At 38.1% G+C, this 17,775-nt stretch overlaps 1 pseudogene; it reads right to left on the bottom strand.

The window, feature by feature from the left end:
* LOC103288132 (glycolipid transfer protein-like) overlaps window positions 1–17,775 on the bottom strand; it is a 49,177-nt pseudogene that overhangs the window by 21,437 nt on the left and 9,965 nt on the right.

Genomic DNA, 17,775 nt, shown 5'->3' with positions numbered 1-17,775 from the left:
CAAGGGGACTGGGTCAGAGATGTCAGGAGTGTGCTTCATTTTATATTTTGTACCTCAGAAGCCCATTCTCTCTCTTCTTCTCCCTTTATTTCCCTCTATGCATAGGTCAAAAGGTCACAAATATTTAGCCATTTGAAATTGAGTAACTGTAGGCTTTTTTGTTGTTGTTTTTCTTTTTGTTTTTTTGTTGGTCAATGAAGAGGTGTGGTATCTGGAAAGACACTTGCTTAGGTCTGACTTACTAATGAGGATCATGAATCAATCACAGGTTAACCTGCTGCGATAGCAATTTATGTTTTTGTTGTTCTGTTTTCTCCAATTGAAAAACACAAGCAAGCACTTTGTATTTCTTTAACCAAGAAAAGTCTGTGTAGTATATTCTGCCTCATAATTTCCTTTATTTACATTTTTAGAGAGAAGAAGAGAGGGAGAGAGAGGGAGAAACATTGATGGGAGAGAGAAATATCTATTGGTTGCCTCCCGCACCCACCCCAACTGGGAATTGAACCCACAACCTTTTGGTACACAGGACGATGCTCCAAACAACTGAACCACCTGGTCAGGGCCTTTCTGTTTTTTCTTCTTTAGAAAATTTAAGCTCCTTTAAAATAGGATTGTGATTATGAAAGGTGAGATGGAGAAGCAGTCAAAGGAGAGACATTTCTGTCTCATTCCAAAGTATCACCTACAGATTCACAAGTTCTATGAGCAGTGCAGACCCAAATCCTTGAAACACCCATGGAGATGGGAGGGAGATGCATTAAGGGAGATTACATGCAGACTTCCAACCCTATCAAATTATCCTTTGCTCATGTAGACATAGAAAGGTAGTTGCTGTGGGTTGAAGTGCCCTGAGATCTTGGTTAATGAACATTTAAGTGGAAACCCAATATGGACAAAGAGAACTTGGACCTAAATAATCAGAGTGGGAAACAAGAAATATGTTAATGACTCAAACTTGATTTTTTCCAGCTCTAAGGGACAGAAACTCATTGTCAGAATTATCTTAATCGGGAAAATGTTACATGACATTTTCTACATTTTCAATTTTTAGAAGAGTCCCATCAAGTACAATACCCAGAACTTGCTTGTATGCTGAGCCCACTGTTAAAATAAAAATACTTCTGTTTGGGTGGTAAAGAAAAGAATAATCATTCATATAAATTCTAAAATTCAATCAGGCCCAGCCAAAGCACAAAATGAAGCTATGGTGTGCATTCCTTATGAGAAGGTTCAACACAGGTCCTGCTTTGCTGGAGTCCATCCTGGTTCATGCAAGTTTTCCTGGCAAAATTATTAACAGTATCCACTTTCACAATCAAGCATTGTCCTAGTTTCAATGATAAATGACTTTGTCAGCCTTCACATGAAATATTCTGCCTTTGATATAATCGCCAGTTTATTATCATTATCCTGGACTTGTGCTCCAGCTTATAAATAGCACATATCTAGTTAGTGTTTTGTAATTCTCCATTAAATAGTCAATGTATCGTGATCTGTTATTCATACATTTAAGTATTTTTAAGAAATACTAAAAACTAGCAGCCAGAATAGAAAGACAAAAAGTTGTTATAAATTTTTAAACTTGTTTTTAAGTTTAATCTTTTGAATCTGCAGGAAATACCAAAAAAAATTAATAAAAAAAAATTCAGCCTGACACATTTTCTGTGCAAAATATGAGAAAATCCTAAAATGCCATTGGATACTGTGCATGATTTAGTACAAGATATTGTACAAAATTATTTGTATTTCTCATATAACATAGAACTTTTGATAACTTAAGCAAACAAAAATATATAGGTGGCTTTTTAGTGACAGTGCCAAAAGCATTGGCTGCTATAACATTTTGAATTTATCTTGTTAAGGATGTAAATGATGGCACCAATTTGACCAGAATGACAATCATGTTTAATGAAAGTTAATAGAAATAATTATTTAAAAATTGCAATCATCAATGGGGAAATTATATATTTTTTAAATCCTGAAACCATTTTACAACATAAAGCATTTTAAATAATAAAAAGCACTGAAATATTTTGTGATAAAGCATTGAAAAAGCAAATGTAAAAACTAATCAGAATGTTTTCCACTATTAATTATGAAGTTTAAAAGAGTAATAGTGTCAGATTTGTCATCACAGTCTAAATTCCTGATTCCATTTTTTTTTTTTGCAGAATGTTTACTACAGACTGAGAAAACATAGTTTTGTGCAAACTTTTAAAATGAAATGAAATGTTGATTATTGACAAAATTTCAACTGCTTCACATAATAATGTTCTAATGCTTTCTTTAAAAGGAAAATTTATGTCTTGGAATGAAGTTATTGGTTTTGTTGAACTTTGGAGATAGAAATGACATCTGAAATAATATATTAAACAACTCATTGTTAGAGAAGCAATATTGTCAGTTGAAACACAATAATAGAAAAACTTAATTGAAATTTATAGAGGGAAATATATTATATTATGGAGAAAGCCTGCAGTTTTGTCAAAATTTTAAAAATATCCTTGATCATTTAATTTGGCACTAATAAAAGCATTGCATTCAATATCTTGTAATAATGAAATAAAAGCTATAAACCAAGTAAAACATCCTTTTTATTAAATAACAAATTGTTCATGCATTTTTATCAAACATCATCATTAGCAGAGAAATTTAATAATATATCTGAAGAGATGGGAATAGAACTAATAAAAAGTGAAAGAATATTAAAATCTGACCTCAATGATCTCCTCCTTTCCTGAACTCTATAGATAGCTATTTATTTGGTACTAATCGTTTACTATCTTGAATAATGCATAATGTCTTGTTCATTTTATTTTTCAATACCAGTGGGAGAAAGGAGAATTTATTTTATAAATGGTGTTTCTTAATTTATTCTATAATTTTTTAATTATTTACCAAGGACCTTACTAAATAAATTCATTAGAGTGACTTTAACTCCATCAATGAGCATCATCAAATATCCTGGAAAATATCAACTAGAAAACATATATTTCATGTACATGGTCTTCCAATGGACAGAAAATGGGTAAAAGATCTTCAATTCAAAGATGTTCATGATGTCATTTATAATATTTTACTATAAATTGGAAACAAAATACATTTTCAGTAGCAGGGTTTGGGTAAAGTAAAATGAGAGTGTCATACAATAAAATATTAGACGTAAAATAGCATATTTTATAAAATTTTAACGGCATGAGAAAATATTGACTTGCTATACTCTATGGTGTTAAATAGGAGAAAGTAAGAAATAAAGCTATACATACAATATGAGGTTAATAATATGTAAACATGTATTATGTATACATTTATATATACCAATATAGAAAAATGTCAAATGTTAATAGTATTTGACTGCAGCTGGCAGTTATAAATTATTATATTTTCCCACTTATTTTCTCCTTTATTGTCTACCATTTCTACAATGGGTCTGCATAATTCCTTATTAGAAAATATATGCATTCATTGGATATAAACATTTTTAACCTTTGTTACAATACTGGAAAATCCCCAAGAAAATCTAACCAACAGGCCAAGTTTATAATTAGTAATAGAATTAAAATCTTCCACCAATAATTATTTTATCACCAATAAAGAAAAAATATTTGATCTAGTTTTAAGTGTCTTCATGGGATCTGGGAGATTGATACTGTAGTCTCAAAGGCAATATGATTTTATCTTATTGGTGATAACTATTGGTGGATGGAATCTTACCTTATACATTTGATAATAAACATACTAATAATTATATTGCAAAGATAAAATAAGTTAATATAAGTATCACACATAACCAATGGCTGCCTCAGGGCAGGTGAGTTAGCTCATCATTATGTAAATTTTAGAAAGTTGTCTGATTTCTTAAAGAGCTGGGAACTGGGCCTTAAGTAAAAAATATATTAAATACTTTTACATTTCCATATAAATGACTTTGGACTTTCATGGATAATAAATGTTAAGTGTGAATGCTAGCTAATAGTCTTGAGATTTTGTCTATTGAGGATATTTTAGCACAAATTTGCCAGATTGTAAATCTCCTCAGTAGAGATTAGGGAAATTTCCAAGTACGTAGTCTCCAGAGATTGAGGCAAAACGTAGGCAAAAGATGAAGTAAAACTTCTAGCAAAATAACACAACAGCCCTGGCTGGTATGGCTCGGTAGGTTGAGCTTCATCCCATGCACCAAGAGGTCACCACTTTGATTCCAGGTCAGGCACATGCCTGGAAGACTCAGTCCCCAATGGGGGGCATACTGGAGGCAGCAAATCAATGTTTCTCTCTTTCCCTCTACCTTCCTCTCTCTCTGAAATCAATGGAAACATTTAAAACATAACATAGCAGTCTACATAGACGATGAAAATTAAATCCCCATAGTGTACCTTACCCTTTCATTTATTTATTTATCTGTTTATTTATCATTAATTAAATATATATTTAATGAGTTCTTATTAAAGGACACAAACATTTGGGATATATTACTAAACAAATGGACAGTGTTCCTGACCTTGTGGAATTACACCCTAGGAAGCAAGGTGTCAATGAGATACTCTTTTTAAACAAAACATAAGGGTATTATGTGTTAACTGTGAGTCTAACTAAAATTGACAACCCTTGAAATAACAATGATGAAGCTAGATATTTTGAATAATCTGTGGTTGTTTAGAATCGGACTTTTGAACTGCATCCACATGCATAAAGAACATTTAGCATTCATTCTATAAATATTTATCAGACCCTAGTAGACAGTATGCTAGCTATTGCAAACACAAAAGGAAAAAAAGAAGTTCCCTCCAATATAGACATAATGGGCCCATTGGTTTTGAAGATCAAGAATAAAGACAATATAGGAACAGAAGGAAAAGGGAGACGAAAAGGAAGCCACTGTTTATGAATCACCTCCTTTGGGTTTGACAGTTTGCTTGGCATTTTACAGGTCATTTCACTTAATACCTTAACAGCCAAGTAAAGTGTATATTATTATCTTATACTCATGATTAGAAAACTCAGGACCAGATGATAGGTAAATCGCTAATTAGTGGTAAAACTAGTATTTTATAACCAAGTAGTATTTTCACCTATATCTTAAATCATAGCAATAATGCCATTTCCAATGTGTCGAAAATTTTTAAAAATATCTACAGTAATGAAACAACAAACTAGGTGCAATGTGAAATACATGGGTGAAAATTGCCCATATATATTCAATTTTTAAAAATTATTTGGAAAACACAGGATATCTATAAATAAATGAATAAATACATACATACATATCTGCCTACCTACCTACATACATAAATCAACCCAGAAATTTAGGCTATTTTTTTTATTAAATTATTGGGGTGACACTGATTAATAAAATTATATTAGGTTTCAGGTGTACAATTCTATAACATATCATCTGTATATTGTATGGTGTGTTCACCATCCCAAGTTAAGTCTCCTTCCATCACTATGGATTGTCTAGTTTATACATAATTTTATATTCTAACTAGAGACCCGATGCACAAAATTCGTGCAAGAGTAGGCCTTCCTTCCCCTGGCTTCCCTCTGGCACCGGCTTCCCTCCGGCTTCCCTCTGGGACCTGGCTTCCCTCTGGCTGCTGGCAGGCACCCTGGACCCAGGCTTCCCTCGCAGCCCTGGCTTTGTCCAGAAGGCTGTCCAGAAGGATGTCAAGTCTAATTAGCATATTATACTTTTATTATTATAGACTAGAGGCCTGGTGCACAACATTCGTGCACTGGGGGGGAGGGGTTCCTCAGCCCAGCCTGCACCCTCTCGTAGTCTGGGACCCCTCAGGGGATGTCCAACTGCCGTCTTAGGCAGAAGAGTCTCCTTAGTGCATCAGCAGTGGCGGGAGCTGGCCATGAGCCCACCATCCATGAACCTGGCTTCTGACTGGGCAGCACTCCCCCTATGGGAGCACACTGACCACCAGGGGGCAGCTCCTGCATTGAGCATCTGCCCCCCGGTGGTCAGTGCGCATTATAGCGACCAATCATTCTGCCATTTGTTCCGCTGTTTGGTCGATTTGCATATTAGCCTTTTATTATATAGGATAAGACTTTTTAGATAACACAATTTACTTCAGGGCAAATGAAATACTGCTTAATAACCTAGGTAAAGTTATATTTTAAAATCTAAACAAAAATTTACCTTTGTCATCATTTCCTTTGGGGGAAAATAAATTATGTTAATTTCTATGTGAATAAAATCTTTTTTATAGTTAGTCTATAATTTCCACATATTACTTTTTCTAATATTTGAGTCTTTAGCTGCATATATGAAAATGTATCAGGTTTGAGAACTTGAAGAAATCTAATATTTTAGAATCTCTTGTTAGTGTGGAAAGCTATGCAAAATACTTTTCACTTCTGGCAAAAACAATGGGAAAAAAAGCATTAGTCTCTACAAGATGAATTTTGGTACTTCCCACTCTAGGGGAGTCCAGAAGCATAGTGAGGTCAGAATTTTTCACTAATTTCTGGCCCCATGTTTCTTCCCATTCTGGCAATGAAATGTGGAAAACATATTTGTTCAAGGGCAATGTGAACTTTTTCTGAACCTCTCAACACATCCACTCTTAGTCATAGAAAAACAGAGCCTTTTAGTTATTTTTTAACTTCAACTATTGAAGTCACTAAAGGATTATACAATGTCTTCTCCTCGTCTCCATCCAATCAGAATTCATTTTCCTTTCTTTATCACATTGTAAATAATATTATGCCAAGGTCTGGATTTATAGAACACTTGATCAAAGGCATGAAAATCAGTTTTGTTGCCAGAGTAAAATAGTCAATATTCTTTAAAATGTCCCTTTTCTGCCTCTAAGGCTATTTAAGCCAAACTACTATTGAAATAACATGGTGGTTAATTGAGTAGTATGAATTCCTTTTCAAAAGGTCACAGAATATGATGTTTATCTTTCATAGCCTCCAGAGTTATTTGGTTATTTAAGGGTGGCCAGGCTAAGGAGTTAGTTTACACATTGTTTATTTTATTTTATGAATTGAAAAGAAAAAAAAATTGAAATAAAGATAGGAGGCCACATTTGTTTGGGTAAGTGTTACATTATGCTTGCTAGAGTTCCAAGATTTCTTTCACAGTAAATGTTTCTACTGCAGTGATCCTTAATGATTAGTTTGGCTAATAAAAATAGGAATCTGCACAATGACCAATTGCAAAAGAATTTACCAACATAAAAACTAAGTCAAAGGGTCCAGCTAAGAAGAGAGAAATATGCTGAAGGGAAGTCAACGGTATCTGTGAAATGAAGAAGAAAACAAAGAAAGTAAAAAGGAATTATCCTTCCACCCATCTGTCCCTAGACCCTATGCTTTATTGCTCAAAGGGATGTTGAGCAGATTGCTTTTATGGCTACTCAGTTGAAGATATCATTGTGAGTTGTGAAAGAGAGCCTTAGATATACAAACTTTTATTTCTTTCCATTCAATTCCTTTGTAGAAATCTTTGATTATTATTTATTTATTTATTTATTTTGTTATCAGAGCAGCCGTTTTATTCCTCTTGACTTTCTATTGAATTATTCTAAGCAGCTGTTTCAAATACTTTTCACTCTTTTTATTTTATTATTGTTTAAAGTAATACATATAGTATTACATATGTCTCCTTTTCCCCCATTAACTTCCCCTTAGGCACCCCGACCCTCCAGCACATGCCCTCATTCCCTAGTATCTGTGTGCATTGGTTATGTTTATATGCATGCATACAAGTCCTTTGGTTGATCTCTTACCACGCCCCCAGCCCTCCCCTGCCTTCCCACTGAAATTTGAGAGTCTGTTCAATGCTTCTCTGTCTGTTCATTACATTCCATAAATAAGTGAGATCATGTGATATTTATCTTTCTCTGATTATTTTATTTTAAGAAAAGAATGGATTGATAGCATACAGTTAATGTATTTATTTACTTGAATTGTTTTCAGAAATGTTATCCGAGATTTATATTTTTCTTTGATTTTTTCAAAAAATGAATTTAGAACTTAACTTTGTGGAACACAAAAGGTGAGCGAAATGAGTTAGGCACATGCTGTCCCAGACCAGATGTCCTACCAACTTAAAAGTAGTATGCATTGCTGACTTTTTTATTGAGCTGTGGCTTGAGAAACATCAGGTACCCATTCCACTTTCCTTATATGTTTTCCAGTGCTTAAAAGTACAGAGAACAGCCCTGGCGGGTTTGCTCAATGGTTAGAGCCATCGGCCAGGGCACTGAAGTGTTACGGGTTCGATTCCAGTCAAGGGCATGTACCTCACTTGTAGGCTCGATCCTGCTGAAATGTGGGGTTTGGGGTGCAGACTTCTCATGAGTTCTTGTTCAATGAAGTTGAAGAATAAATTTGTGGAGTAACAGATTTCTTTAATAAAAATGTAGAAGTTTATTGGAAGCACATACAAACTCCACCTGGACAAGGGTGTCCCCAAAAGGAACTCCCTTGAGAAGGGCCCCCAAATGGGAAACATCTGCTCTCTCTCTAATGGGAAAAAATTCTAAATCCAAAAAATCTGTCTCAATCAGGGAGAATCTAAACAGCTCAATAGGCCAGTAACTATGGGAGAAATTGAAGCAGTCATCAAAAAGCTTCCGGCAAACAAAAGCCGGGAGCCAGACGGCTTCACAGGAGAGTTTTACCAAACATTCAAGGAAGAACTAAAACCTATCCTCCTCAGACTATTCCAAAAAAATTCAAGAGGAAGGAACACTTCCAAGCTCCTTCTATGAAGCCAGCATCACCCTAATACCAAAACCAGATAAAGACAACTCAATGAAAGAGAATTACAGGCCAATATCCCTCATGAACATAGATGCCAAAATCCTCAACAAAATTCTAGCAAATCGGCTCCAGCAGTACATCAGAAAGATCATACACCATGACCAAGTAGGATTTATCCCAGGAATGAAAGGATGGTACAATATCTGCAAATCAATAAACGTGATATATCACATAAACAAACTGAGAGATAAAAAATCACATAGTCATATCAATTGATGTAGAAAAAGCATTTGACAAAATCCAACACCCTTTCGTGATAAAAACTCTCAACAAGTTGGGAATAGAAGGATCATACCTCAACATAATAAAAGCTATATATGATAAACCCACAGCAAACATCATACTCAATGGGCAAAAACTAAAACCATTTCCCCTAAGAACAGGAACAAGACAGGGATGCCCACTCTCACCACTCCTGTTTGACATAGTACTGGAAGTATTAGCCATTGCAGTTAGACAAGAAGAAGAAATAAAAGGCATCCAAATTGGAAAAGAAGAAGTGAAGCTGTCCTTATTTGCAGATGACATGATATTGTACATAAAAACCCGAAAGACTCCATCAAAAAACTAATAGACTTAATAAATGAATCCGGCAATGTAGCAGGATACAAAATTAATGCCAAGAAATCTATGGCCTTTCTATACACCAATAGTGAACTTACAGAAAGAGAGACTAAAAAAGCCATCCCATTTACCATCACACCAAAAAAATTAAGATACCTAGGAATAAACTTAACTAAGGAGGTAAAAGACCTATACGCAGAAAACTACAGGACACTGAAAAAAGAGATAGAGGAAAACGTAAACAGATGGAAGAACATACCATGTTCATGGATTGGTAGAATCAACATCATTAAAATGTCCATACTACCCAAAGCAATCTATAGATTCAATGCACTCCCAATTAAAATACCAACAGCATATTTCACAGACCTAGAAAGAACTCTCCATAAATTCATCTGGAATGAAAAAAGACCCTAAATAGCCACAGCAATCCTGAGAAAGAAGAATAAAGTAGGAGGGATCTCAATACCAGATTTCAAGCTGTATTACAAAGCCACGGTTCTCAAAACAGCATGGTACTGGCACAAGAACAGATATATAGATCAATGGAATAGAACAGAGAATCCAGATATCAACCCAAACCACTATGCTCAATTAATATATGATAAAGGAGGCATGAACATACAATGGAGTCAAGACAGTCTCTTCAATAAATGGTGTTGGGAAAATTGGACAGATACATGCAAAAAAATGAAACTAGATCACCAACTTACACCATACACAAAAATAAACTCAAAATGTATACAGGACTTAAACGTAAGATGGGAAACCATAAAAATACTAGAGGAATCCATAGGCAGCAAAATCTCAGACATATGCCGAAAGAACTTCTTCACTGATACTGCCCCTAGGGCAATGGAAGCTAAACAGAAAATAAACAAATGGGACTACATCAAAATAAAAAGCTTTTTTACAGCAAAAGAAACTATCAACAAAACAGCAAGAAATCTTACTGTATGGGAGAACATATTTGCAAATGTTATCACTGATAAAGTTTTAATCTCCAACATCTACAGGCAGCTTATAAAACTTAATAAAAGGAAGGTAAATGATCCAATAAAAAAAATGGGCAATGGACCTAAATAGAATCTTTTCAAAAGAAGACAGAAAGAAGGCCAAGAGACATATGAAAACATGCTCAGAGTCACTAATTATCCGAGAGATGCAAATCAAAACAACAATGCAGTACCATCTCACACCGACCAGAATGGCTATCATCAACAAATCAACAAACGATAAGTATTGGCGAGAATGCAGAGAAAAAGGAACCCTCATGCACTGCTGGTGGGAATGTAGACTGTTTTCCTCTTGTTGCTTTTAATATTCTCTCTTTGTCTTTTGCTCTTGGCATGTTAATTATGATGTGTCTTGGTGTGGTCCTCTTTGGATTCCTTTTGTTTGGGGTTCTTCAATTGGGGAAAAAGAAGACATATGTAAAACTTTAGACAATAAAAAAATAAAAAAGGTGAAAAAAACAATAAAAAAGGGAAATGATTGCATTAGAAAATGAAAAAAAAAGCATGAACAGACATTTTACTAATGAGGATATAGGGATAGCAAATAAGCACATAAAAAGATGTTCACAAGCATTAGCTTTTAGAGAAATTAAGTTTAAACAACAATGAGATATTATTACACAACTCTCAGAATGGCTACAATTGAAAATAGTGGCAAATCAAAACGTTGGTGAGGATGTAAAGAAAGTGTATCACTCATACATTGCTTGTGAGAATGTGAAATGGTAGCTACTTTGGAAAAACAGTTTAGTGGTTTTGTGCAAAAGTAAACATATAGTTATTTATTACTCAGCTATTGAATTATTGGGCATATATCTTAGAGAAATACAAAGTAATATTCAAAAAAGCCCTATGTAAATTCTTATGTTCACACTAGCTTTATTCATAATAGCCCCAAACTGAAAACATTTCAAATGTATTCATGCATGGGAGGGGGTGGGTCCCTCAGCCCAGCCTGCACCCTTTCGCAATCCAGGACCTTTCAGGGGATGTCCAACTGCCAGTTTAGGTCTGATCCCATGAACATCCCTTTTGCAATCTGAGATTGCTGGCTCCTAACTGCTCACCTGTCTGCCTGCCTGATTTCGCCCCTAAAACTCAAGCTTCTTATTTTTTTATTTGTAATATTTATATTTCTTCTTTATTTTTTATTTTAAAATTCAAGACTCTTGAGAACTTCAGGCATTTAACATTATTCCATATTCCTTACAGAGAGCTAAGCATGGTAAACACAGCAAATACTTAATACTTATGGGCTTCTATACAAACACTTTCCAACCAGGAATGTTTTAATAGGCAGTCTCCAAAAATTTGAACTGGAAAACTTAAAAGTAGAGTGCTCAAATTTCAGGCGTCTAGTACTATTAGCAGGATTTCTATTCCAATTAAATTCTAATTCTGAGCTCTCAACAGTCTGGACCAGGCGTCCTCAAACTATGGCCCGCGGGCCACATGCGGGTGTTTTTGCTGTTTTGTTTTTTTTACTTCAAAATAAGATATGTGCAGTGTGCATAGGATTTGTTCATAGTATTTTTTAAGCTATAGTCCAGCCCTCCAACGGTCTGAGGGACAGTGAACTGGCCCCCTGTTTAAAAAGTTTGAGGACCGCTGGTCTGGACAAACTACCCTTCACTATCTCCAAAATTTTGTTTAGTTTTTTTTGTTTTGTTTTGTTTTTTTTTTTTTGTGATTCCAACATAGAGATTTATTTATTAAGAATTACTTAGTGTTTGCATAAAAATCACCAACTGTTCCTCATTGGGTTTTTAACACACATTAATTCTTTGGGGGTCCCTCTATTCACACAAGCACTTTCAAAATACAGCTTTTGTTAGTGCCAGGAGGGACAGTTAAGGCAGCGAGGTGTTTCCTTGGGTCTCGGCATCGGGAGGGCTTGTGGTCTCCCCTCTGAGAGAACACACATGATAGGTAGTTTCTTAGGTAGGGTAGGCTGTCTCTGAAGAAAATTCTTATGCAGAAGAATGCAAATTCATTCATCGGTGGTCAGTTACTCATACCTGATAGCTTTAAAATAAAGTCCCCTTGGGCAAGGTCATCAAAGGCTTGCTGGTTGTTTTCAACGATAAAAAACTGTCTGGAAAAAGATAGTAGTCATGGTCCTTACATGACCCGAAACATCACTGCACCAGATCCTCATTTTTAAAATGAGGTGTATGATAGGGCTCCCCCAGGGTCACGCACCACATGGGGGGACGGGGACAGAAAACCCTAGGACTTGACTTATTAGCAACATTAACTGGTTTTTATCACACTGAAATGAAGGCAGTCTGTGCTGCCATGACATTAAAGGTGGTTCAGAAGCAGGGTGGTTATTTATTGCTCTGTGAGGGTAGACCCCCCCCAAAGTGACTTTTCAGAAACCAGGGCTGTCCCTGCCTCCCCAGCCAGACTCTGGGCCACTCTGGGGGCCACAGGCCACAGCGGCCTGCCAGCTTGCTTCTCAGTGGTTCCGGCTTGTCTGTTTGGGAAGTGCCGGCCACTGGGCACGCCCACACCTTGTAGTGGAGCTCGGTGTTCATCGAGGTGTACATCTCGGAGATGACGTCAATGGCGGCCGTGTAGCTGACCAGGAACAGGCGGACCTCCTCCAGGCACTCCTCCTCCGCCGCCACCTTCTGGCCCTGGGAGAGGCTTTCAGGAAGTCGGACTTGCAGGGCGCGGCACACAGCGCTGCCCGGGAGATCTTCTGCTCGATCCAGCCCGTCCTTCTTGAGCGCCATCTCATAGGCCTTGGGGGCGTTGACACTGATGAGGTTGGGGTGGCTCTCATCCTGCTCCCCGTAACAGATGCTCTGCAGGAAGACCTAGGCGAAGCAGAGGCCCCTTTTCAGCCACATCAACGCCAACGTGACCCCCACTTGGGGCCACTCTGCTCCATGCATTTCCTTCTCCGCCTCCAGGATGCTCTGCAGGGTCTGGAACTTGGCCGGTCGGTGTGTACACAGCTTTGATTTTCGTGATGTTACCACTTATGTCTGCCTTGATGGGAATAAACACTGGGGACCCGAGGCAATCGAGGAAGGGTGGCAGGTGGGACACCGCCTCCAGGAAGGGTCCGGTCTCGATCTGCTTGTCCGTGGGCAGCGGCTTCAGCAGGTGCTCAGCCAGCAGCGCCAATTCGGGGTCGAGGCCGGCGGTGATGCCGTTTTCTAATCGGATCTTCCTCTTCCTTCCCCAGCACACTCCAAACCTACTCCAGACGGACCACCCCAACCCCGCAGACCCTTAAGACCTTCCTCCTATTTCTTTAACTTTCCCCCATCAAACTCGCACCCTATTGTGTTGCCTAGGGGCGCCCCTAACTGGTCCCTGGGGGGGGGGGGGGCAGCCTGGCGAGGGGCAGTGGTGGTTCTGGTCTAACTGCTGGGGCTTGAGACGCTGACAGAAGCTGCAGGGCACACCTGCGACCTAACCGCCCCAGCGTGAGTGGCCCTGAGTGGGCAGTGTATTCCATCAGTGGCCAGCCCAGCGCATGCACATGGAGGAGAATTTGCCGGGCCTGCTTTTCCATAAGCCTGAGCCCCCAAGCAGCCAGGGATGAGCTGGGGATCCCAACGGCCTGACAGCCAGCCTGGTCCTCCCGCCACCCACCTCAATTCCCCCATTCACCATTGCTGATCCATCAGAGCCTGTCAGCTGGGGGGCAGAGACCAAGAGGTCAGCTGTTCAGCTGGCTGACTAGTCCCCAGTCCTGCCTCAACCTGCTCACGGGTAAGGAGATGGGGAGTAGGGGAAGGGGGAGGGACTGAGAGGTGCTCCATGTACTTCCTGGTGTTCCCTCGAGCCTCCAGTCATTGTGGATGTGATGACCCTGGCTCTTTATATATATATACTAGAAGCTTGGGGCACAAAATTTGTGCATGGGGGAGGGGTGTGTCCCTCAGCCCAGCTTGCACCCTCTCCAATCTGGGACACCTTGAGGGATGTCCGACTGCCTCTCACAATCCAGGACTGCTGGCTCCCAACTGCTCACCTGCCTGCCTTCCTGATTGCCTCTAACCGCTTCTGCCTGCCAGCCTGATCACCCTCTAACCACTCCCCTACCAGCCTGATTTATGCCTAACTGCTCCCATGCCAGCCTGTTTGCCCCTAACTGTTCTCCCCTGCAGGCCTGGGTCCCTCTCAACTGCCCTTCCTTGCAAGTCTGGTCGCCCCCAACTGCCCTCCCCTGAAGGCTTGATCACCCCCAACTGCCCTCCCTTGCAGGCCTGGTCCCTCCCAACTTCCCTCACTTGCTGGCCTGATCGCCCACAGCTGCCCTCCCTTGTAGGCCTGTTCCTTCCCAACTGCCCTCCCCTTCTGGCCATCTTGTGGTGGCCATCTTGTGTCCACATGGGGGCAGGATCTTTGACCACATGGGGGCAGCTATATTGTGTGTTGCAGTGATGAGCAATCTGCATATTACTCTTTTATTAGATAGGATAGAGGCCTGGTGCATGGGTGGGGCCGGCTGGTTTTCCCTGAAGGATGTCTCAGATCAGGGTGGGGTTCCCTTGGGGCATGGGGCGGCCTGGGCGAGGGGCCTGTAGTGGTTTGCAGGCTAGCCATGCCCCCTGGTGACCCAAGCGGAGGCTCTGGTATCTGGGGTTTAATTTACCTTCTACAATTGAAACTTTGTAGGCTGGAGTGGAGCCAAGCCTTCTGCTTGCTCTGTGGTGGCAGCCATTTTTCTTGGGGTTTATTTACCTTCTATAATTGAAACTTTGTAGCCTTAAGCAGAGGCCTGGGCTAGCCAGGGTGTGTGGAAAGCTTGACTTCCTTGGTTGCCGGGGGCAACCCTAGCCTCCTGCTCTTTCTATCTCACCATTTCTGTTTGTATTTATGTATCTTCTATCATTGAAACTTTGTAGCCTTGAGTGGAGGCCTAGGCTGGCAAGAGCAGGCAGAAAGCTTGGCTTCCTCCATTGCCAGGGAAACCCAAGCCACCCTCCTGCTCTCTGTGGCCATAGCCATCTTGGTTGGGTTTATTTGCATATTCGCTCCTGATTGGCTGGTGGGCGTGGCTGGTGGGCATGGCTTGTGGGTGTAGTGGAGTGATGGTTAACTTGTTAGATTATATATAGATGGCTGTTAGATTGTATCAAATGCTTCTGCTTCAATTGATTTAATTATATGTTTTTTTCTTCTTTAGCCTGCTCATATGGTACATTGCATTGATTGATTTTTCAGTGTTAACCCAGAATTTCATACTCAGAATAAATGTCATTTGGCCATAGTGTATAATTTTTAATGTATTATTGGATTCAATTTTCTTAGAATTTTTGCACAAATATTCATAAATGATATTGGTCTATATTTTATTTTTGTAATTTCTTTGTATTATATTGATATCAAGATAAGTTGGTATCATAAAATTAATTAAGACGTTTCCTCTTTTCTTTTTCTAAAGAGATTGAGTAGAATTGGTGTTCATTGTTCTTTAAATGATCCAGTGAATTCTCCAGTGAAACTGTCTGGCCATGGAATTGTTTTTTCTTCACAAGGCACTTAATTATGAATTCAATTTTCTTAAGTCTACAGCATTATTCAAATTATCTATTTCATTTTGGTTGATTTTTTTTGTACTTTTTGGTTTACAACAAATTACTCAATTAATTAATCTAGTTTGAATTTATGAGCATAAGTTATTAAAGTATTCCCTTCTTATCCTTATAATGGCTATAGGAACTATAGTTTTATCCCTGATACATGTAATTTGTGTCTTATCTATTTTTATTTTTGCCTGTCCTGCTAGAAGTTCATCAATTTTATTTTTTTCAAAGAACTTCTTGCTCACTTATTTTCTTTATTATTGTATGATTTTTAATAGCATTGATTTCTGCTCTTTTCTTTATTATTATACTCCTTTCAGGCTTTGCACTTATTTTTCTCTTAATTTTTTATTTTCTTGAGTTTAAAATTTAGATGGATTTGTGAGCTTTGCTCTTTCTTTAACATATACTTTTTGGGCTATAATTTTCCTCTCAGAACAGCTTTACCTGCATCCCATATATTTTGATATATTATATTTTCATTCAGGTCTATGGATTTTATTTCCTCTGAGAATTTCTCTTTGAACCATGATTAAGTAATGCATTGATTAATTTTTAAATGTCTGAAGATTTTCTTGTCTCTCTGTTAATAATTTTCAGTTTAAAATCATTATGATTTTAATTCTTTTAAAGTTGTTGAGGTTTATTGCCCAGCATTTGGTCTGTTTTGGATAATGTTCCATGGGTCTATGAAAATGTGTATCTAGCTGTTGTTGGGTGAAGTATTTTATAGATGTCAATAATATCATTGTGGTTGTTTGTGTTGTTCAGATCTTCTATATACCAACTGTATATTCTTGCTGATTTTATGCCTATTAGGTCTATCAGTTTCTTGAATTGCCCACCTAGAATTTTAATTTGTAATTTTTTGAAGGGCATTTAAATTCTACTTTTAATCACGTCATAATTTTCAGAACACTTGGTGGGAAAATGTGATCTTTTTTTTAAGTTGAGATATACAGTAATTGACATATAACATGATGTAAGTTTAAAGTATAGAGCAAATTGATTTGACATGTTCACATATTATAATACAATCACCACCATAAACTTAGTTAACATCTCTGTCAGGTTGCACAATTATCATTTCTTTTTGGTAGTTACCAAGATCTAGTCTCTTGGTAAATTTCAAATACATAATATAATAATTTTTATAAATTTTTATTATTGAAAATATTACCATAATATAGTATTGTTGACTATAATTACTATGCTGTGCATTAGATCTCTAGAAATCTGTAATCTTTAAAGTTCTTTCACCATTGTAAATGCGTGACAAAGTAACAGAAGTTTGATATAATGCACATAGCTAGTGAAAAAACACACAAATTTGGAGTTGAAAAAAGTAACAAATTTTGGCAGGGGTTGGATATTTGGTGGTCTTCAAGAATTCAAATGGATTCTGAATAATTCTTGTGTAGTTATTTTGGTCCTTTATAACATGCATATTATGTGAAAATTGCACAGCATTATTTAATAGACAAAGTTGACTTTTTGTGCTCATATCTATACTAATAAAAGAGAAACATGCAAATTGACTGTAGCTCTGATACACCCACAAGCCACACCCACCAGTCAATCAGGAGCGAGTATGCAAATTAACCCGACCAAGATGGCAGCAGCCACGGAACTGGAGCGAGCAGGAGGTTTGGGTTGATACGGCAATGGAGGAAGCCAAGCTTCCTGCCCACCCTGACCAGCCCTGGACTCCACTCAAGGAGGGGCTGGGAGCTTGGGTTGCCAGGGGCAAACCAGGCTTACAGCCAGCCCTGGCCTCCACTCAAGTCTATAAAGTTTCAATTATAGAAGATAAATAAAACCCAACAAAAATGGCGGCAGCCACAGAGCTGGAG

This window comes from Eptesicus fuscus, chromosome 7 (genome assembly GCF_027574615.1).
Source record: "Eptesicus fuscus isolate TK198812 chromosome 7, DD_ASM_mEF_20220401, whole genome shotgun sequence".
Lineage (NCBI taxonomy): Eukaryota > Metazoa > Chordata > Mammalia > Chiroptera > Vespertilionidae > Eptesicus > Eptesicus fuscus.
Note: the sequence above shows the minus strand (reverse complement) of the source record. Positions and strands in the feature narration are given on the sequence as shown.